Here is a 24,492-nt window from a genome sequence, read left to right on the forward strand (position 1 = left end):
GTTCATCTATGCAAAGACAGTGCCTTAATCCACCTTGCAAACCCATACGCTTTGCATAAAATATGCATTCAGTAAAAGTTTTTGTTTATTTGTTTTTAATTTTTTAATGTTTCATTTTTGAAAGCAACTGACAGAGAGAGCAAGCGCACACACTAGTGGGGGAGGGGCAGAGAGAGAGGGAGACACAGGATCTGAAGCAGGCTCCAGGCTCCGAGCTCCGAGCTGTCAGCACAGAGCCCGACTCAGCAGAGAGCCCAACGTGGAGCTTGAACTCACCAACTGTGAGATCATGACCTGAGCTGAAGATGGACACTCAACCAACTGAGCCACCAGGCGCCCCTGCGTTTAGTAAAATTTTTTATGAATGAATGTGTTAAGGAATCAATCAATTTCTAGAGACCACCTTGTCCACTCCCTGAATCCAAGAGACAGAACTGACTTATCAGTGTCATAGAAAAACACCTTTGTCATCGTACATAAGTAAATAAAATAAACATAAATAAAACAAAGTAGACAGTTGAAGAGATTATTCTGGGTAGGAGAGGGGAAGAGATTATATCAGAGTGTACAATCTATACCAGATTGTATCAAATCAGATATCAGGAAACAGAAACCACACAATAATCAAACAGAAGTTTAATATAAAGAGTTTTTAAACTGAGGAGAATAACTATAAAGATATACAAAGAACTCTAAAGGATACCTTGGATCACGGGTGAATCCAGGGAAGGAGAAACTTTGAAAAACAACCAATCTGGCTCCCTCCCCAAGGCTGAGGTTCAGATCTCCTCAAAGATGTGGTTGCAGCCCAGGGGATGGTAAAGAAGTTCACGAGGTTGCCTGAGTTACTAGGCAAGCCACAGCAAGCCCCGCCCCCTAGGTACGGCAGAGCTGTGGCTGATGTGGCATGCAGAGCGAGTCCGGGCACCACGGCGGGTGCCAGGCCTGGAGCACACAGCGCCTGCACCCGGAGAGCCACGGGAAGCAAACCTCTGGGGCACAAGCCAGCAGGGGTTAGTGGGAGGGCACACAGAAGGAGCTGGCAGGCCACTGGGGGCACCAGGGCTGGAACACGCAATGCTCACATCAGAAGGGCCAGAATGAGGTGGTCACTGGGCCCAGGCTGCTAGGGGACCGCCCACTCAGGTACGTGCACAGCTGGGGCAAAACAATACCAGCCGTCCCGTGCACCACACACACCCCTGAAGGCAGCAGGAGCAGGGGAAAGCAAACCCAGCAGCCAGAACAAGGAAGAGTGCCCCTTCCTCCTGCAATGTCCCTCCAGCTCCCTCTACTGACAAAGTTCAACCTCATCCCACTGAAAAGAAGAAATGCCCAAAAAAGTCCAATCCACTATCATACAGCAAATACTGAAGGACGAATCTAAAGCTGAGGAACAAGAAACTCGTAAGTGGGATGGGATATTCAACAAATAAAAGACGTTTACCCTCGGTTATAATGTCCTTTTGCTCTGTTTCCTCAGTTGCAAAATGAGGAGAGTAATGGCATCTCCATTATATGTGGCATAAATAAAAAGTATTGTGCCTACCTAGAACAATGACAACACATGCGTTGGTCATAGTTGAGTGCCTGGCGCATAATAAGAATTCAACCTCAAGGGCACCTGGGTGGATCAGTCAGTTAAGCATCAGATATCAGCTCAGGTCATGATCTCACCGTCAGTGAGTTGGAGCCCTGTGTGGGGCTGTGCTGACAGCTAGGAGCCTGCCGCCTGCTTCGGATTCTGAGTCTCCCTCTCTCTCTGCCCCTCCCCCACTCACACTCTGTCTCCCTCTGTCTCTCAAAAATGAAGAAATGTTAAAAAAAAAAAATTTTTTTTTGAATAATTCAATCTCAATCAGGGGCATCAGGGTGGCTCGGTAGGTTAAGCATCTGATTTCAGCCCAGGTCATGATCTCCTGGTTCGTGGGTCGGAGACACGCATGGGGCTCTGCACTCGTGGTGCAGAGCCTTCTTGGGATTCTCTCTCTCTCTCTCTCTCTCTCTCTCTCTCCCCCCACCTACCCCACTTTCTCTCACATGCTCTCTCAAAATAAATAAATAAACTTAAAGAAAAAAAAAAAAGAATTCGGTCAATGTTTGCTGTCATCACTTTCACCGGAAAGCAGAACTGGAATCAGAGGACCCAGGTTCCATTCTCAGCCCTGCTGTTACTGGAATACAGAGCAATCACTGCTTACAAAGCCTTCGTTTCTGCTGCCGTAAAGTGGCCCTTTCCCACTTTTTTGCGGGGGTTGGGGGAACTGCTTGTTTTCCGTTTTCTGTTGAAGTCTGTGAAAGAAGAGCTTAAGACCACTCAGTGGCTGTTCTTACCCAGGCAGGGACGTGAGCGGCGGGAGCTGCAGACCAGTCCTCGGGAGGAGCCCGCTGAAGAGGCCCGCAGGGCACCTGCGCCCTTGGACCCGCCTGTGGCCCCGGGTTGAGGATCCACGTGTTGGGAAGCTGGAGCAGCCCATTCACCCTGACATGCCTGCTGTGTCACGGTCTTGTCAGCAGCAGCCTGCTCTTCCTTTCCGAACTCGTCGGGATCTCTGCAGAAGGGGAGATCACGTGTGCCCTCTGGTGCGTGGTCGGGGCGGGTGCCGCACATGCGCAGAACTTTAGGGCCCCCGCTCCGGCCGCCTGCGACCTGCTGAGCGAGCTCCCTTACTGCCGGGTGGGAAGGAAATGTCCACACAGTGCAGAGGAGCATCTGTGTTACACAGGTTAAGGCACAGAGGTAGGCAGGACAATGCGAGATGCCTCTGTGAGCGGCTGGTGGTCAGCCATGGGATTCGCATCCACCGGAAGTTGTGGCTCTGGGAAGACTGCCGGGACCAGGTTGGTGAAGGTTCCAGGAATGAAGCGGCCAGCCATAGACGTGGCTCTGGTGGCAGCAGCCAACTCCAGCACGGCTCCCTGGCCAGTATTCTTGGAGGAAATGACACTGACATCAGCCGGGTTTTCAAGGGCAGGAGCTGCCAGCAGAAGCGTCTCTCGGGTTCTGTTCGGATGTGTGACTCAGATGCCATCGCTGTGTACTGTCCCATTTGGAAGTCAAGGTGGGTGCCACCTTAGTGGGCTCCTGCTGCAAGGAATGTGAGGACATCTTCACTTGCAGGACATCAAGGGCTCTGCACAAGGTGAAAGTTTCCCTTTAAGTGACATGGGAACCCGGAACAACCCCTCTCTGGGTAGCATGCAAAAGACTTTTCTCACTTTTAACATCGCATTCTTCCATCTCACATGCCCGACACCCATGCCTTCTGTTCCACACCAGGGAACACACCACATTTTGGGGTGTGTAGTGAGCCTGACCCTCAAAACTATAGCTAGAAGATAAGAAAGTAACGGTGAAGGCATCTACAAGACAAAAATAACAATCCAGTGTGACAGTTTTTTCAAAGTCTTATCTAAATGATAGCACATTTCAACTATTATCAAGCATTAATTCATTAGGAAGTTTGCCTAGTGGATAGTAAAGGGCACAGAGAAACTAGGTCTTAAAGACACATTCAAAGGGAATGAGGGATTCTGTGCAGGAAGGCTGAGGTGGGATTGGATAGAATGATAGAGCCATGCTTCTCAAACTTTAATATGCATGTGATCACCTAGAGTTCTTTTCTTATAATGCATGTTCAGGTTCAGCAGGTCTGGGGTGGGGCCTGAGATTCTGCATTGCTTATGACTGCTGGTCCACAGACTACGCTCTTAGCGGTGCCATGGAAACAGGCGGTCCAGGTATCCAGGACCTCTATGCCTGTGGCTGTGATGCAAATGGCGAGCTTTTTCAACTTAAAATTTTTGCTTGGAGTCAATGAAGTCACTGCAGACGTCTGGCTTCCGAAATATCATCCGGGAAAAATGAGCTTCAGAAATGCCAATCTCTGAACTCCCGTTGCTTCCAACATTTTCAAATAACATCAAAAACAGGCCAGAATAAACATAAACAGGACTTGAATAAACGTAACAGATCAGAAAGTATTTAAGTGATCATCAGATTATTCCAGGTGTTCCCAAAATGTCTCACTTTTGAGGGATCCTTGGTGACCCATGATTTTCTCAGTGTCCCCAGCCTCAATGAAATAACCAACTGTTCTATTTACTAAGTAGTCAGGTCCCTACTTGGTAAGAGTTTTTGTTTTTTCTGTTTGTTGCTTATTTTAGGTCCAAATAACTTACTAGCTATTTGAAAACAATGATACGCTTAAACTGAAGGAAAATATGTTTTTATTTCATCCTCAAATAACCACAAGTACTTACTAATTGGGATGTGTGTGTCCATAGGGCACTGCATAACTTCTCAAATTTTAGAATCAGATTGGACACTGCCCACATCCCGCATTCCACTCTGCTTTTCATGTTGTAATAGTTACTTAGTATAGCAACTGTCAAAAACACAGCTTCACAAATATATGACACCACTGAGAAGAATGTAATACAATCTTATTGAAGAAACTGAAAACTATCCTGAGCTAGTAGTTTATGTGGTATCCAAGAAATACCGAATATTGCTATACTCCCCTCAAAAACTGAAAATTTTCTGAGGTACCCTAAGGTACTTTGGCTCAGTTAGGAACTGCAGGATTATACCCTTCACTAAGTACTAATCATGACCAAAGGCAAAGTAAGAATTCTAAAAGAAGAAATTTTTGTGGGACTGCCAAAAGCAATACAACAAAATTCCCCTTAGCGATTAAAGAGAAATCGATTATTCTCTGTCTTGTTAGAACAAAGGCATATTCTTCTTAAATTAACATTAGGATTCTTGAGACAAAATGCTACAGTGTTTTCAAGGAAATCATCTTCCTAATATTTTCTCAATCACAACACATCACTTTCCCATCAGCAAGAAGGATTTTGCATATAAATATTATTATTCTTTTATTTTCTTATGTTTACCCTCTATTTCTTTGACGTTCGATTTCAAATTAAACCTAAGGAACAATTTTGAACATTTAAGCTTTACCAAAAAAAAAACCAAAACAAAAAACCCTTGATTGATTCAAAGTTTTACTTTATGTACCTACAATTTCCCAGTAGTCCTATTTCTCAATCAGAATTTGAATAATCTTTACAACTTGTATTCCCCCAAACTCAGATTTAATGACTCAGTAGGTTCAGAAAGAGAGATAACAGCTGCAACTCATCCCGCGGTGCTATTCAGTAATGACAATGTTATACCACATTAGCAATTGTGACATTAATAAAAAGAAGCCCATAGGATTAACCAAAGACAGCTGACTTTAGTCAAATGTAGGTCAGGCTTTGTTTGCTCAGAAGCTGGTAATAAATTCCCAGGTAAGTGCTCTCGTGTGTCACACATATATGTCAGGAGCATAATTTCAGCCCCACTAAATGATTCACATTTTTAAGTTTCTGTAAGCCATTTTTGAATTATTGTTAAGCATTTAATTTCACTGCTGGGCCTATAGGCTCCTTAAAATTATTAACTTATGTGACATTACAGCATGTTTTTCCTTTAGGTACCACTTAAAAACACCTTGGAGAATTTCATGTTCACCTTCCAGATACTGAAGTTCTTACTAGAAGAGGCTCAAGGGTCACCCCTAATTTATAGCATAATTATGGGGAAAATGGTGTTGGTGGCTAAGCTAGCCATCTATAATCACAAAGTCCTCATTGTCACGGGAAATGTCATTGTAAGCCTAATGTGAATATTGCATTCTTAATCAAGTCTTGTGGTCTGCTTTATACAAAAAAGAAGTCCAGAACCACACAATCCTAAGATATATTTAAAAAATATAAATACTTTGGAAAACATTTTAGCATTTTTAAAGGTTATACATACACCTCCCATATGATACAGACGTGGTATTTGTCCAAGAAATGCAACCACATGTCCACAGAAAGACCTGCACAAAAATATTCATAATGCTCCCAAACTGAAAAGAACCCAAACCAACAGACAGATGGCTAAAGAAATGGTGTATACTCATATGCGGGAACGCTACTCGACAATCAAAATGAAAGCACCACAGATCTATGCAACAATCATGGACGGATCTCTAAAACACTGTGTTAAGTGATAGTAGCTAAACATAAAACAGTATGTGATGCGTGACTCCCTTTGCACGCAATTCTAGCACAGTCAAACCAACGTATGGTTGATAGAAGGGCAGAGTGGTCCTGGGGTCTGGAATGGTGCAGGACTGTCTGGGAGAAGCCCAAGGCACTTTGTGAGTAACGAGGAGACCCTATCTCGATGGGGTGAGGTATTGTGTACATAGACATTTGTCAAATTCATCAAACTGTACATTTTAGATCGTACGTTAACATGCATATGAAATATGCCTCAATAAATAAAATATATGTGGGTATTCTGCAAGCTCTTTAATTGTATACTTAAACTTTATTAAGTCAGACACCTTTATTAAATATTTATGTCTCTGTAAAATGTGATGAGGTCTTTTAGATATAATCAAAAAGAGATGTCACCCGAAACAGTTACTAATCTAGTATTACCCAATTAAGGGTAAAAAAACAGCATAGTTAACGAAATAGATAATTTCAATTTATTGACATCTTAATTCCTTCTGCATGCAAATGGCATAACGTGAGAGATCTGTGTTTATAAATTTGAAAAATCAGAAAGATATCAACTGGCATAAATGCAATTAAGTATTTAAAACTTTATACCCAAATATATCTATTATACCCAAAAGAGTAAATGATACAAACATCATTTGAATTTCTAACACTAAGCAGAATTCAGTCGACTCTTCCAATACAGGATTTGCCCCTGCCACCACTCTGATTCAGGGCCTTGTTTTTGTTTGGCTTTGTTTTTTAAGTGCAACAGATTCCTAACTGGCTTTCCTAATTTTGCTGTCATCCTCCTTTGATTCATTTAAAGCCATCATATTAATCCTTCCGCACAGCCTGCAAGAGTGTCTCCCACCATACATCACAATGAAGTCAAGGTCATCTCCCTAGACCGTCATTCAAAAACTGGTGGTCTGACCACAGTCTGCCTGCCATTATACCTAATCTCATGACCCCTTTTTCCCTGGTCTCCCATCAGTGCACAGATCTGCAGTGAGACAGCTGGATGATGCTCCCATTCCTGCCACTGGGCCTTTGCTTAGGCCACCTGTCCATCTGAATTTTATATCCTTTTGTCCCTACCTTACCATCCATATTCATCCGGTTTTCAAGACCCACTTTAGCTATCACTTCCTCTTTAAGGACATTCTTCATTTTCCTCACCCAGAGTAACCTTTCTTTCCTATAAACACTCATCACGTTGCACGCGCAGTTTTCATATCATAATCTTCATTGTCTCTTTTATATTGTGAAGTGGTTTGGACTCCAGCTCCAGAGACAAACACACAGCTTACAAACTTAGCTCCCTAGCGATCAGAACTTAGGCAGGTTGCTTCATTTCTCTATGCTCCTGTTTATTCACCTGTTAAAAAAATAAAATTAAAACGGTACTTTCTTGGGGCGCCTGGGTGGCTCAGTTGGTTAAGCATCTGACTCCTGATTTCGGTTCAGGTCATGATCTCATGGTTGTGAGATCAAGCCCTGTGTCAGGCTCCACACTGGATAAGGATTCTCTCCCTCTCCTTCTGCCCCTCTCCCCTGCTTGTGTGTGTGCTCTCTCTTTCTCTGTCTCTCTCAAAAAACAAAAACAAAACAAAACAAGACAAAAAACAAAAAAAAACAGTACCTTTCTTATATAATTGTTGTGAACAGAAAATTAGATGATATAGTGCTTACTCTGGCACACATTTTGAACATTCAATACTTGCCCCCAAACCTGCTTGCTATAAGACAATAAATTCTCTAAACAAATTAACTGTGTTTAAAGAATTGGAAGAACTTGTAAATGGAGAGTTTTGAGGACTCTCAAGTTATACCGGAAGGTTGGGGGAAGGTAACTTTTGCTATGATTTCCAAAATAGGGCATACGTTAGCTTTCAAAAACTGCCGAATGGTGATGTTAACTCTAGGCAGGAACAGTCTGGTGAAAAGGAAAACAAAAACAAAAACAAAAAAAGGAGAAGCAGTCCAGGTACCAAAGAGAAATGAAAACACATGTCTACATGAAGACTCCTACATGAATATTCAAAGCAGCTTCACTCATAATAGCCAAAAACTAGAAACAAATGTCCACCAACAGGGAAGTGGATAAACAAAATGTGTTCTATCCCTACAACAGAGTATCACACAGCACTAAACAGGAACATACCACTGAGAGAGCGATGGTGTGGAGAATCCCAAAGTCTTAGTATTGACTAAAAGAAGCCAAACACACACAAAAAAAACAAGTGCATACTGTATACTCTCTCTCTATGAAATTCTAGAAAGTGTAAGTAACCTATCATGACAGAAAAATCGGTGGTTGCCTGAGAATGGGGGACAGGGGAAGAGGTGACTGCAAAGAGGCAGGAGGAAACCTTGGAAGCTGGTGGAAATGTTCTGAGTCTCAGTTAGTTACAGTGGTGGTTAGAAGGGACTATACATACTTCTGTCAAAATTCATCAAATTGTACATTTCAGATTTATGTAAATACACCTCCATCTAACTATTTTTTAATTTGTTTTAATGTTTATTTATTTTTGAGAAAGAGAGAGCGCGTGCAAGCAGAGGAGGGGCAGAGGGAGGAGACACAGAATCGGAAGCAGACTCCAGGCTCTGAGCTGTCAGCACAGAACCTGATGTGGGGCTTGAACCACGGACCATGGGATCATGACCTGAGCTGAAGGTAGACGCCCGACCAATGGAGCCACCCAGGGACCCCTCCATCAAACTAATTTTTGAAAAAATAAGCAAAAAATAAAAAGCTTTAAGTCAATGAGGCCCTGAAAGAGGAGTGGGGCTTATTGGAACACAGTACATTTTCATTAAGAAAACGTCATATTTGTCTAGCAGTTTTTCCTTCTTCATCAGGGCTGCTGGGTTGCAACATCTGGGAAATATAGTAGATGCAAAGCATCTGAACCTCCGCAGAAAAGTTGAAGAGATTTTTCATGATACACCGTGACATGAAGTAAAATTTTACATGATAAGTGCAAGGACAATTGAAGAATTGAGTGATGATTCCTGTGTCATCCTACAAGTGTCAGACCACATGGTTCTATATCCAGGCTGTTTAACATTTTTCTCAATTATTTGCCTGAACACCTAAGGGCACAGCCATCAACTTCATGTTGACTGAACATTGCTATGTTAAAAGACAAGAATCTAAATTATCTTCATAGGCAAGGGCAGTAGTTTAGATCTAACAAGGTGAAACTTCACAAGGACAGCTATTAAATAACTGAATTGAATCCAAAATCTAGCTTTCCAAGTGTAAGACAGAAGTTTCATGCCATACCAACAGGACATTAGAACAAGAAGCCTTAGGGGCATAATCAGTAATAAGTTCAGTGTCAGTTAACTATGAAATGTAACCCTTAAGGAAGTTAATACAACCGTCGGTTACATCAAGAAAGATACAAACTTTAATAGAAAGGAGGTGAAATTCTTGTTCTGTTCTCCACAATAGGCTTACACTAAAATATTGCATTAGTGAGAAAACAACAAGGGCTTTTTAGCCTAGAGAAGAGAAGACAAGACTGAAAGTTAGGAGCAGGGGTGGAGCAAGGAAAATAGGGGAAAATATGCCAATGGTAATGTCATAAATAATAGATGGCTGCAAAACCTTTGTCAATTCTCTCCATCAAGAAGTGGAGTTATATTTCCCGGTATTTGAATCTGGGCTATTCTGTGGCCATTTTGACCAAGAGAATGAAGGGAAAGTGATATCGTGCCAGTTCCAGGCCCAGTCTTAAATAAGACTGACACCTTCCATTACCTATCTCTGAGAATCAAGTCACCATGTAGTAAAAAATATCAAGCAGCTTCATGTAGCATAATCGAGGCAGCCAGCCAACAGCCCCAGTCAAGCTGTCTGCCAGCCCATGTAAGTAAGCCACTTAGAAGTACATCTCTAGGGGCGCCTGGGTGGCTTAGTCTGTTAAGTGTCGGACTTCGTCTCAGGTAGTGATCTCACAGTTCGTGAGCTTAAGCTCCGGTTTGTTATACAGCAAAAGAAAACTTGCATCTTCAAATATATGAAGAGCTATCATATGCTTGGCCGCATGGGCTAGAATTAGAACTGATATGCATAACTGATTGCAGGCTAGAACTCCAAAGATAAGACTAAGCAGAGAAATCCAGAGAAAGGGAGTGCCAGAGTTGTGGGACTTATGTGGCATTAGTACTGGCCTTAAGGAAATAAACAAAGAATCTAGATTAGAATGCTCCAAAATGCATAGCTAGCCCAGGCTCAATTTCAAATGGCATCAGTTCCGTCTGAAGTGGCAGAGATGGGCGTCATAGTTCCAGACGGATCCCAGTCATTCAATGGTTGGGGGTAGACAGACAGGAAAAGACTGGAAAGTTGTTAAGATCCCAGTTAAAATTCAGAGTGGGACGTCGTCAGAGTGACCACCCCAAACCAGATGGAAACAAAGGCACAAGGGCCGGGTACCAGAGTGGGAGCTTAAATGGTGTAGCTTAGAATGCCATCACCCGCCCCCAGACCTATCAGACATCAGACATGGCCCTTGATCCCATTCTCTGATAGGAGTGCCAATCCTAATGTGCCATCGGGCTAGATTAAGATTAATTTAGAAACCAGCCAACTGAGGAGTTAATTTAGGAACTGGGATGGGCAAGTAGACAGAGAGCAGCTCTTCAGTATCCTTAGCTGGGTGGGGCTCTGACAAGAGGTTTCTGAGGGGAGCTACTGAAAAGTAGGTTTCAGTTTAATACAAGAAACTGTTCTCAGTCGGAGAGATATATTCCACTGCTGGAGGAAGGCTGAATTGTCACTTGCCAGCAGATCTACAGAGAAGATGCATTCATCTGATAAGAACTATGTCAAATAACTTTCAAATTCCCTTGCAACCTAAGATTTCCCGACTCCACAAATACACAAGAGGGCAAAGTGCTTGCACAGAATACGTCGGTGTTCAATAAGGGGAGGATGGACGAACAGACAGACACACGTATAAAGGAACAAATGGATAAATGGAAGTGGATGGATGGATAGATGAATACTGCAGTCTGATATTTTCAAATACTCAGCACCACCTGTCCACACACACACTAGCTGTAGGAAATAAACTGGACTCAGGAGAGAAGACATCAAAATACATTTGTGCCTGCAAGAGTTTGCCAAATGCGGACGTATCCAAATATATGTCTCATTTTTATAGTTATGAAAGCAGTATCCTAAGAAAATGAGAATTTCAATTGAAAATCTCTTCATCTGTTCTTACTAGGTCAGTTTGAGCAGGCATCACAATGACCCTGTCTAACATGAAAGTCGGTAAATCCCGCACAGCTCTTCTCTGACAGTCAGGAACCCCACATGCCAGGACAGAAGAGAGGCTAAGCAACAGAGAGGCGCTGACCAGCGTCCAAAAGTTCTACTGCCTTTTCTTCCAGGTGATTGTTCATCTTTCATTTGTTTTTATGTGACTTGCATCTATTTTCAACCACCGCTCCTGTCACACCCTCCCCAATGTGGATGTTTCTGCAAGCTTCTGACCCCGAGTTTTTACCGTCCCTTCAATAATAGGGCTCTTCATGGCAAAGGTCTTATTTAAATAAATTTGCTGACATCTTCATGCACCAAGAACATCTTGCTCGCTCAGGCAGAGAATGGAGCTCTGAGTTCTACGGAGTGGTTTGTAAATTTTTTTAGCCCCAACCCAGAGTCCAGAAGCATTTTGTATCATGACCTAGTACATGGAACACATCTAAAACAATACAATAGTTACCTAACTCCGTGCCATGTGTTCTAATATTTTCTATTCTATTTCATTTTTTAAGCTGCCAGTCAGAACCCACTAATTTGATTTTATGACACACTGATGCATGGGGACTGGTGCTCTGAAAAGCACTACTTAAGCAATAATTATCAATTACTATTTACAGTGTGGCAGTGGACCAAGTGCCCCCAAACTGTGTTATCAACATGAGAAGCAAAGCCCAGATTCCCCCAAAACCTATAACTTATATACCCACTTTCTAAGAATGGAATTAATAAGAGTTAATACATAATGGATGAGATTAACTAAATGTAGAAATTGATTCAAGAAAATGAAGGGCTGCAGGGATTTGAAAGTACTGAAGTCCAGTCAAGGTGTCCAGGATGTACACTGTGAAACCAGTACTCCTGGATTACAGTTCTAATGTGAAAATTTGACAGCTCTATTCTGCCTTGTGTGAGGAAATCCTGTCGATAGCAGGAGCTGACTATATTGGGGCCTTATAAGTGGGCAGTCAAAATAAAAGGACTTTTTAGTGGGATTCCCATCCAGGACCCCTGAACACAAGTATCCAGTCTGCTTGGAAGCTTAGGGACAAGAGTGAAGTGGGGCCTCAGTTTGACAGCTCGGTGACACCTGTCCCCTTCCTGTTCATTTGGATCCACTCTGTTAACTTGTGATTTAAGCATTCACTTTCCAAACATGTTTTCCTAAAGTGGTAAGAACACCCCACCCCGCTAATATGAATTTCTCCTCTGCTTGCCAGCTACGTTTTTCATTGTGAAGTAATAGACCAGGATCCTGATTAATATATATCTTGTGGGCTTGGTTATATGATCCTTTCTGCGGTGAATAAAATATGAAGGTTGTGCAAGGCAAAGAACCGGACCTACAAAAGGCCAGCCTTGTTGGAATGATAGTCCTTGAGAGAGAGCTTGTCTGGGTAGCCAGGCAGCCTCTCTCCAAGAAATCCCTCTTTCAACTCTATCACTCTACCTATAACATTTATTCAGAGGTTGATAAATGACAAACCAAATAATCATGTATTGGTTTTGTAGAGGCAGGCATTGACTCTAGCCAGCTAGAGCAAAGAAATATTATTGGGACCCTGTCAGAACTGCTTTCCCATATGAGGGCTGTGTGTGGTCCAAACTCCCACAGACTAATGTTAATATTTTTAAGAGAAGACTAAACAATTTGTGTCACAGGGTCTGATGGCCCATATCATGCCTTAATATTTAAAATCAACTGCTGAGTCTGGCTTTTCTATGCTCCTCAGTGCCATTCATTCACTCCGCACACATTTCTTTAGCGCCCAGGTTCAGAGGTCACAAAGGAAATAAGGAAGGGGTCCACCCTGAGGGAAGTCAAAGACTGGAACAGAAGAATAATTATAAATCAGTGTGAGAAATAGCACGATACGCACTAGAGAGTCATGGAATCCTGTAGGATCAGCTCAAGACAGGAAAGTGGAAGATTTCACAGGGAGACATTTGAGGTAAATTGTGAGGGAGAATTGGAGATAAAGACACAGACCAATGGAGAATCTAGGGAGAGAGAACATGCACGGGAGTTTGGACTGGTTTGATTATAACAGTTCCCATGAGTTTAAAGGACATTTTAGAGACACCTGGGTGGTTCAGTCAGTTAAGCGTCTGACTCTTGATTTTGGTTCAGGTCATGATTTCATGGTTAAGGAGACCCAGCCCGGCATCAGCATCCATCCGTGCTGACAGTGGGGAGCGTGCTTGGGATTCTCTCTCTCCCTCTCCCTCTCCCTTTGCCCCTCCCCAGTGCATGCTCTCTCTCTCTCTCTCTCTCTCTCTGTCTGTCTCTTTCTCTGTCTCTCTCTCTCTCTCACACACACACACACAATATAAATATACATTTTAAAAAAAGGACATTTTTATCTTTTTTTATTTTTTATTTTTTTTTAATATATGAAATTTATTGTCAAATTGGTTTCCATACAACACCCAGTGCTCATCCCAAAAGGTGCCCTCCTCAATACCCATCACCCACCCTCCCCTCCCTCCCACCCCCCATCAACCCTCAGTTTGTTCTCAGTTTTTAACAGTCTCTTATGCTTTGGCTCTCTCCCACTCTAACCTCTTTTTTTTTTCCTTCCCTTCCCCCATGGGTTTCTGTTAAGTTTCTCAGGATCCACATAAGAGTGAAACCATATGGTATCTGTCTTTCTCTATATGGCTTATTTCACTTAGCATCACACTCTCCAGTTCCATCCACGTTGCTACAAAAGGCCATATTTCATTCTTTCTCATTGCCACGTAGTACTCCATTGTGTATATAAACCACAATTTCTTTATCCATTCATCAGTTGATGGACATTAAGGCAAAAAGAGGACATTTTTAGGGTGGCTCAGTTGGTTAAGCGGCCGACATCGGCTCAGGTCATGATCTCACAGTTCATGGGTTGGAGCCCCACGTCAGGCTCTGAGCTGACAGCTCAGAGCCTGGAGCCTGCTTTGGATTCTGTGTCTCCCTCTCTCTCTGCCCCTCCCCCACTCACGCTCTGTCTCCCTCTGTCTCTCAAAAAATGAATTAAAATGTGAAAAAGTGTTTAAAAAGAGAAGGACATTTTTGTTGTTACAGATTTGCTTTTTTTGTTTTTTGAAAGAGAGAGTGTGAGAACACACACACATGGGGGAGGGGCAAAGGCAGAGGGGTAGAGAGAGTGTCTTAAGCAGGTTTCTTGCTCAGCACAGAGCCAGTCAAGGGGCTCAATCCCATGACCCTGGGGTCGTGACCTGAGCCAAAATCAAGAGTCAGATGCTCAACCGATTGAACCACCCAGGTGCCCCACAGATTTGCTTTATTTTTAGGGAGAAGAGTATCACAATCAGACTTTCACTTTTTAAATGACTCTGGCAGAAATGTAGTGTAGACTGGAATAGGTGGCAATATTAGAGACAAAGTCCAATAAGCTTACTTAATAACTCCAACACTAGATTTGTTAGGGGCTATTTAGAAACTAACCGACACACACAAGACTATTATACTAGTTTGCTTTTGTTTTCTGACAAAAGTGGGATTAAACCTAATGTGAACTCTTGCCACAAGAAATACAAATAGTTTTCACGATGATCTGTATTGTTCTGCTTTTTCCAAAGCAAGCCAAAATGATGAGAATCTTTTAAGTAGGAAAGCACTACCACCTTTAGCTGATTTTTCAAACACATTGTCTCTTTTTATGTAATCTTAAAATGTATGATTGTGTGAAAGGACACTCATTAGAAGTGGCAATGCTTGGCAACTTTCTTTTCTTTTTTTAAATGTATATTTATTTTTGGAAGAGAAAGATAGAGCATCAACAGGGAAGGGGCAGAGAGGGAGGGGGACAAAATACCCAAAGGAGGCTCCAGGCTCCAAGGTGACAGTAGAGAGCCTGACATGGGGCTCAAACCCACGAACCACGGGATCATGACCTGAGCTGAAGTCGGACGCTTAACCAACTGAGCCACCCAGGGGCCCCATGCGTGGCAACTTTCTGCTGTTTCCTAAATTATCATGTACAGGAGGTCCAGTCTCTACAGATGTCCAATTCCCTCTGCTGGATGGGTAAGGTTTTAGAGTACCACGAGCCTAGCCAGCAGGGGTGGGGGATGTCAGGTGCCCAGGTCCAGTATCAGGTATCAGTGATAAGCAAGGGAGATGTCAGGAAGGGCTGTGTATAGAACTGGGATGGCTGTCAAGCCCAAAACACACACCAGAGAGGAAGGGTCTAGGTGTTCAGACAATAGGTAGGATGGTTCAAAGCCAACATGGTGAGGAAAGATCCAGAATGAGCCCTGCACCAGCCAATGAACAGTGGCAATGACTCTTTCTCTCGGTTTTTTTGAGATATAGTTACTATACATTACTGTGTAAGCTTAAGGTGTACAGTATAATGATTTCATTAACATATTGTAGAATGATTACCACAGTAAGTTTAGTCTCCATCATTTCATGTAGATGCAATAAAAAGAGAAGACAAAAATGGGGAAAAAAATTCATTGTGATGAGAACTCTAGGATTTACTCTCTTAACAACATATATCTATATCTATATCTATATCTATATCTATATCTATATCCACACACGCACACATATATGCACATATATAAATATATATATATATATATATATATATATATATATATATATATATTACAACAGTGCTAACTACAGTCATCATGCTATATATCGCCTCCCTAGTACTTGCCTTATAACTGGGTTTTTGTACCTTTTGACCACCTTTCAGTAGTGATTACTTTAGGGGGTGCAGTGGTTAAAGCCATACCCAGGGAGGGGAGTGCGTTGAGGTTGTTTTATTCCCTCTTAGTTAAAAAGGATTAGTGTTTCTGCCAAATGCATATTACTTTATAAATGCTTATATGATATCAGAAATAAGCATAGCCAAACAAATTTATTTCTAACATCAAAGTTTGAAAGGACCTGCAGGCAAGAAAAAAAATCTTATTTTTCTTAAAATAAGTTTGAGAGTTTCTTGTAATTTTTCCTGAGCCATTTATTCATATAAAAATAAACGGAGTAAAATAATGTTGATTTTGTTATGATGTCAGAACATGCTCAAATTGCCAGTTTTTGTTTAAGCTAGCGTCTATTTGTTTACATGGTTATGTTTGCCATATTATAAAAACAACTATATGGTTCAGGGGAGCAGATACAAACTGTTGACATACCACCTTCCTGAACTACAGTTAAAAAGGAGCATTGCCACTGGGGCACCTGGGTGGCTCAGTCGGTTAACCGTCCAACTTTGGCTCAGGTCATGATCTCACAGCTCGTGAGTTGGAGCCCTGTGTCACGCTCTGTGCTGACAGCTCGGAGCCTGGAGCCTGCTTCAGATTCTGTGTCTCCCTCCTTCATTGCCCCTCCCCTGCTCACGTTCTGTCTCTCTCAAAAATAAATAAGCATTAAAAATATTTCTTTAAGAAAATAATTTGACTAAAAAGCATCATAAGTTGTTTTTCATTTCAGTTGTATGTTTTCCTTCTATTCTATATTTCCTACTATTCCATGTATATGTCACCACATGCCCAATTAGCAACTAAGCATGTACTATTAGCAGGAGAGTATTAGAGCCAGCTTAGGCTTCTGTGATGGACCAGCAATACTGCTCTCTCCAATTTCACTCACAGAAGTGGCTTAAAGTGCTCTACAAATTCAAAATAATAATGAAAAGAAATGGATGAGCTTTTGAAAACACAAAAATATTATGGTAGTTAATTGTGCTATGCATATTCTTATATATGAGGCTATTTGAAAATCTACAAAATTTTATTCAAGATTTCATTGATGTTTTAATATAAAAACACCTCCTCTCTATGTTAGTTCACCAAAAGAATATAAAGAGAAACTGAGATTTCATTTTTAACTGCTGATGCTATTATAATATTACAATGATTATTTTTACCTGTGACTTACATAAGAAAGAAACACTGGGGCACCTGGGTGGCTCGGTCTGTTGAGCAACTGACTTTGGCTCAGGTCATGATCTCACAGCCCGTGAGTTCAAGCCCTACGTTGGGCTCTGTGCTGACAGCTCAGAGCCTGGAGCCTGCTTCGGATTCTGTGTCTCCCTCTCTCTCTGCCCCTAACCCATGCGCATTCTGTCTCTGTCTCTCTCAAAAATAAATAAACATCAAAAAAAAATTAAGAAAAAAAAAAGAAACACAAATACTTCCCCTACTCCTAGACTTTTGAAAGCTACTTGAGGGGCATCTGGGTGGCTCAGTGGCTTAAGCGTCCAACTTCAGCCGAGGTCATGACCTCATGGTTAGTGAATTTGAGCCCCGTGTTGGGCTCTGTGCTGACGGTTCCAAGCCTGGAGTCTGCTTCGGATTCTGGGTCTCCCTCTTTTTCTGCCCCTCCCCTGCTCGTGCTCTGTCTCTCTCTCTCAAAAATAAATAATAAACATTTAAAAATTTAAAAAAATAAATAAAAGCTGCTTGAGATTACTATAACCAGATTAGTGAGGTCAGAGTCAATCAATACTTAATTATCACAAGGATGAGAAGCAAAAGCATGTTCTTTAGATATATGAAAGAACTTTAAATGAAAGGTCTATTCTCTGGCACAAAAAAAATGTAGCAAATGTGGCTGCCTATAAGAAACTTTGATAGTGTTAAAGTTTCAAGTCACCGGTCCTTGTACCTATTAAAAGAAAAACTCTCAAGATTACAGGAAACATTTGCCATTCTTAGTAAACCTATTTTGGACAGAAGCTCAACCTCATGATGACAAGATAAGGAATAATCATAAAATGAACTTAAATATTATGATAAATGATACATAAATATTTTCTACCCTTTCTTATTCTTTCTCAATAAAGGGCAATGACTTAAATCAGTGCTTTGCATTTTCTAAAGTCCTTGTGTTATAGTTTCTTTATTAAAAGTTTTATTAAGTGACATTGAAATTATTTCAACTCTAATTTTAAACTAAGAAGAATGAAAGAATCTAGAACTCATAATAATTCATTTCTGCATTAGCAAAGATTTTTTCTTTAGTCATGAAAATTCAGGTGAGAAGGGCATAGTAAAACAGCCATTTTTATCTATTTTTTGATGAGTGAATAAATTTGTATAACCTCTTGAAAAGGCAATTTGAATATATCAAGAGCCTTATGGTAGTTATTCTTTGTTGCCTTAAAAATTGCCTCCAAAACAACAGACATTTTTATCTTACACATTGTAGCTCCAGTTCAGTCTTTGATGAGGTTGGAGTCAATATGTTGGCCAGGAATACATTCATGGAAAGGCTTGTCTGGGGCTCCTGGGTTTGCTTCCAAAATAACTTCTTGCCTGCTATGGGATGGAGGGCTTGGAGCAGCCCGTTAGCAGAGATCCCCACATGGACCTCTCTGCAAAGTTGTTTGACCATCCTTACATGTCGGTTGGCTTCCCCAAGGCAAGTGTCCCAAGACAAAGCAAGGAAGAAGTCACTGGCCTGTTACAATGTAGTCTCCAACGTCACACCCACCACTTCCGCCATAGTCTATTCCTTAGAAGTGAGTCACTAAGTTCATCTCATACTCAAGAGGAGGGGAATTAAGAGCCATCTCTTGAAGAAAGGATTAATCAGAGAAATTTTAGACATACTTTAAAACCACGACAAGCTCTTAAAATATTTTGGGAAAGTTCTCCAAATCTGTCTCTGTCTCTCTCTCTCTCACACACACACACGCGCGCGTGCACACAAACACACGCACAGACACTTTTATGCTACTGTTCATTGCAGTGGTATTTACAAAACAGAATTATAAAAACCTTCAATATCCAATGGTTGGGAAAATGTTGAGTAAAGCAAGATATGTGCATGTCATGTAGCAACTTCAAATAATGTTTTCCAAGAATATTCAATAGTATAGGCAAGGGCTTCTACTAAAATCTTATGTGGGGAAAGCATTATATGAAAAATATAAATGGAAAAATATTTAAAAGAAATGAATCAAAATGTTAAAACCAGTTGCCTTCGGGTGTTAGAGTTGAATGCTTTTATTCTCCTCTTGCTACTTTTCAATATTTTCACGTAATGAAGTGTCCAGTTTCCTCTATTCCCAGCTATGATGTACTTACATGCAGTCTGTATGCAATGCTCTTTTAAAACATACAAGTATGTTTATTAAACAATTTCCTAACTTTTAACAGGAGAATTTCTTTAGTCCTTTTAAAACTATCAAATTAGTGATTTTTTTCATTATGAAACCTCAATCTGAGAGACACCGCAAAATAGACATTCCTGTCCATTGCTGATAATGGAGAGAATGCCTACATCCCCCTCCACAAGGGATCTTGTTAGGTTCAGGAGAGGCCTGGAGCGGTGCTGGGAGGAGATGGGACACATGCCATGAGGGGCATTTGGAGGCCAGGCCTCAGTACAAGCAAGGTGGACAGCTGACCCCAGACAGTATTCTTGGACCCACAGGCTGGGAGCAGGCATTGTGCCAACACGGCTCATATGAACTCAAGTTATAACTTACATATAGCCTCTCTTAGGCACTCACTTGAGGATTTTCCACAAAACAGAACTGCAAGGGGGCTGGCTCTCTTGTGAATGGGACTCAGGGGTCTGACCGCTCAGCCTCCACCCACCCCATCTCATCCATGTTCCTATTACAGACCATTGTGACAGATACTGTCTGCACTCCACCCAGATCCCCTGGAATCCTCCTTAAACCTCTGAGCATCTACCCTCCAGCGCTCATACCTGATTCATTCGTACCAAACTTGTGTCCCAACATATGCACACGCACATGCTCACGCGTGCGTGCACACACACACACACACACACACACACAACGAGCAGTCCTTAGCCAATGACTGATGGAAGTAAGAATGTGAATACCCAGCTCCCTTGTCTCAAGCCAGCACAACCCTGAGGGGTAATTTATGCTCAGAGCTTTCCTGGAGGTTAGTCTGAGACTGGAAGTTGGCCTGAAATATTACCGTCTCACTGTCTCTCCTTCCCTACTCTACTTCCCCACACACCTTCCAATTCTCCTGGGAGGTCTTTCTTAATAAACCTTTTGTATAAATTTCTCTTTTCCAGGTCAGCTTGTGCAGAATTGATGAAAAGCCCAAAGGCTAGATGGGATTGAAGTGCCTGTAGACCAGGGATGTTAAGGGCCTTCAATTCAAAGAACATCCAACACAAGAATTGCCTTGCTCCAAATGGCCATAGCACCCTGACCAAGAAAGGGAGTGGCAGGGGAGGGAGAGGGAGAATGAGATGGGGGGGGGGGGGAGGAGAGAACTCAGTTCAGATCAAGTCCAGAAAAAGTATAAAGTTTAGATTTGGTTCAGGAGGAGGAGTTAATTGATGACATTGCAAAGGAGTAGCCAGAGAGAGGTAGGGAGAAAACCAGGGGAATGGGAAAACAAGAAAGCTAAGTGTTCCAAAAAGGAAGGAGTGTCAGCAGAGTTGGGCGCTACCAAAGTCACACAAGGCAAAAATGGGGTACTGGCCATTCAGTTTTCTCCGTGGAAGTCACAGTTGCCCCTGACAAGTGCAATGTCTAAGGGGAGCTGTGAGGGTAGGGTCTGAGTAAGGAATGAGTGATGTAAAGGAAGAGGAGAAAGCTGGCATGCTGGGCCATGAATAAGTGCGGACTGATGGAGAGTGGTTTGAAAGGAATTTGGGGCAAGGGAAAGTTTTGTAAGAACATGTTTATATAGTGATAGGAAAGATTCAGTAAAGAAGGCACAATAGTTGGTGCATGAGAGAAAGGAGAAAACAGAAAGAACAGAGCATGAACGGCAAGGGATGGGATAGAGATCTCCCAAATGTATTTACCCTTCCCCAAGGGCCCCAGTTCTTAAAATCCTAATGCTTGTTTTCCTTCCCAGCAGCCCACCCCTGACCCCTTCCCAGGAGAAAGGAAATGTATTAATTTTTCACAATGACTCACCCTCCTCAAACAACAGATTGAAAGACTTCCTGCTAAAGCTCACATAAAAACCATAATAAACCTCTTCTCGTTTATTTGGTTCTCACACTGTAGGCTGTCTTAAATAATGGTCAGGGCAGGTGAGGGAGGTTGACTTCGATTCTTGAAAGACAAAACTCCTCCTCCAGTGTCTCCTCTGGACTACTGTGACCTCTGTGGAAGTACACTGCTCAAATCTTTCAAGACAGAGCTTGCTGCAAGGAATGTAGTTAGTTGACCACCTTCAGGTGCTACACCTTCGAGAGCTGTCCCAGCATTCACGCTGAGACCATGCTCTTCCCAGGGTGTGCCCAGCCAACGACAGAGCACCACAGGGCAGCTAGAACCACGGTTTCCTGGCCAACAGAGACTCCTTTAACTGGCACTCTTGGCTCTGAAGCTCCTCACCAGCCTGATCGAGATTTTCTCAGAGTTTGCATTTTAATTTCAGGTTCTGCCTCCAGATCCCGCTTCCTCCACTCTCTCCTTCCACAGATGTCACACCTGCCACATGGTCTGAAGATTCTAACCGTTCCTGTGACCTCTGCCCTTTATCTTTCACAGGTATTTCCTACAGCAAACCTCTTTCATTTCTAATTGTGTGTTGGTGTCCGTGTCCTGCAGGACCCAGAATGACACGAATTCCTCTTCCGTTGGGTATCCAACACATGCCCCAAGATGAGAACTGTGTCAGGCACCTGGGTGTCTCAGGGGGTTGAGCTTCCAACTTCAGCCCAGGTTATGATCTCATGGTTTGTGAATTCTAGCCCCACATGGGGCTTGCTGCTGTCAGCACATAGACATCCTCTCAATCCTCTGCACCCCTCTCTCTGTGACTCTCTCCTGCTTACGCGTTCTCTCTCAAAAATAAATAAAACATTCAAAAAATTTTTTTAATTTTTTTAGTGTTTTATTCATTTTTGAGAGACAGAGAGGGACAGAGTACAAGCGAGGGAGGGGCAGAGAGAGAGGGAGACACAGAATCCAAAGCAGGCTCCAGGCTTTGAGTGGTCAGCACAGAGCCGGATGCAGGGCTCGAACCCACGAACTGTGATCATGCATGACCTGAGTCATAGTCAGACGCTCAACCAAGTGAGCCACCCAGGTTCCCCTATTCAAAAAAAAAATTTTTTTTTAAAGATTAGGATTGTTTTAGCTCACCATTTTGATGATTTTACTTATATACACTTCAACCCAAGACTTGGCATCTGTAGAAATATTAAGTCGAATTTTTGTACTATCAAGACATGGATGATTAATAAATTGTTGTTATTATTGATAGCTATATTAGTTTTATAAATGATTATTACAACCTCCAAAGGATCTGGCACCAACTCATATTTGTCTGTTCCCCATTGAGTAAGCATAGTTCAATAGATTGTTATTCTTGTTTGCTCTTTTCCAACAAAGAAATCACAGTGTACAGTTGCCAAATGAATAGACTGGAATAATGTCATGATACAAATAGAGCAAAGAATACCACGCAGGCCTTCTGTGCCCATAGGGTTCTTGGATGCAAGCAAAAACTAACTTAAGCAATAGGCAATTTACCAACATGATATAGGGTAGTGGAAAGGAGACTGACAGGGTACCAGAGGCCAAGGCACCAGGTTTGGGAATGGATTGAAAGAACCAAGGGAGCTCTGAGGGCCAAGATGCTGGGAACAATACTCAGCAATCGTTTCATGGTAGAAAATCCCGGAGAGCATTTCGGCCATTGCTGCAATGAGTCACCTGCAACCATCTCTGGGTTGTGTCCCACTGCTTGAGCTCAAGTCAGACAGCTGCCATGTGGCTGTACCAGGGAAAAGGAGAGAAGAGACCCAGAGAATTCACTTTGATGGTGGAGGGTAGGGGGTTGATGGGGGACAGTCACCGTTTCTACCAGGGCTATGAACAAAGGGAGAAGAAATTCCTTCCCAGCAAATTAAGATGGGATCATGAAGGTACTAACTGCTGGGAAGATGAAAATTAAAAAAACAAAGTTCCACCACACACATCTAGATCCCAAACCAGTCCTTTTCCATCATCTGAAGGGATGGGAAGTTTATTCAAAGAAAATATTAGAGCAGTGGTTCTCAACTTTGGCTTATGGAAGAATCGTCTGGGGAGCTTTTATGAATCCTAATGCTCGGGTCGAAACCCAAACCAATTAAACAAGAATTTTAGGGGTGGGACCCAGGCATCAGTACCTTGTAAAGCTCTCCAGAGTTCACATGCAGCCAAGGTTGAGAACAGTGGTGTTACTAGAAAGCCCAATACACAAAACAGACAAAGCAGCCCTGCTCCAGTTGGGCGGGGAGATTGGCAATGCTCCCCTCCTGCTGGTCCCTGAGGCACCTCTGAGGAAACCTTTTATACTAGCACTTAAGATGGGTTGTAATTGTACACTGTTGACTCCCTTATTTTCCCACACCCAGATCCACTCTGTCAGTTTGGCTCAAGCTTCAAAAGATAATCAGAATCCGACCACATCCTCCGCTGCCACTCTGGCCCGAGCCAGCATCCTCTCTGGCTTGGATGCCATGATAGCTTCCTAATGGGTCTCCCTGCTTCTAACCTGGCACCCTTGCCCCCCAGAGTCTGCTCTCAACACAGCAGTATGGGTGATTCATGTATAAGATAAACTAGAGTGTGGCCCTCCTCTGCCCAAAACATGAGATGGCTTGCATTTTGTTCATAGTAAAGGCAAAACACTCCGAGCCTCTACACCAGGGGTCAACAAATGTTTTTAGTAAATACTTTAGACTGTGTAGGCCATATGGTCTCTGTCACAACTACTCAACTCTGGCCATGTTAGCCAGAAAGCACCCATAGACGATGTGTAAATGAACAAGCGTGGCTGTGTGCCAATAAGACTTGTACAAAAACAAGCAGAGGGGCTAGGTTTGTCCATAGGCCGGTATTTGCCAACCCCTGCTGTATAAATCACACCCCTTGTTTCAGTTTCAGCCTGATATCTTCCTGTCCACCTCTTGGCTCTCTCCTTTCCAGTCACATTGGCTCCTTGAAGCCACTGGAATGTTTTAGGTACTCCCCTGTCTTAGGGAGAGGATTCTATGTTCTTCTGCTCTCAAAGATTTTCCTTTGGCTACCCCTCACCTCGTTCAAGGCTTTGTTCAGATCTTACCTTCTCAATTAGGCCCATCAGGACACCTTATTTAATAGGGCACCTGCCTCCCCACCTCCAGCCCCATGGCACCCTAGATTACCCTTACTCTTTCCCTCTCTCTTTCCCTTCTCTGATTTTCT

At 42.5% G+C, this 24,492-nt stretch overlaps 1 pseudogene; it reads right to left on the minus strand.

Moving 5' to 3' along the window:
• Window positions 1-709: 709 nt before the first annotated feature.
• On the minus strand, window positions 710-7,221 carry LOC125921656 (40S ribosomal protein SA-like; annotated as a pseudogene).
• Between the last annotated feature and the right edge of the window lie 17,271 nt (window positions 7,222-24,492).

The sequence above is a fragment of the Panthera uncia genome, chromosome C2 (genome assembly GCF_023721935.1).
Source record: "Panthera uncia isolate 11264 chromosome C2, Puncia_PCG_1.0, whole genome shotgun sequence".
Taxonomy (NCBI): Eukaryota; Metazoa; Chordata; class Mammalia; order Carnivora; family Felidae; genus Panthera; species Panthera uncia.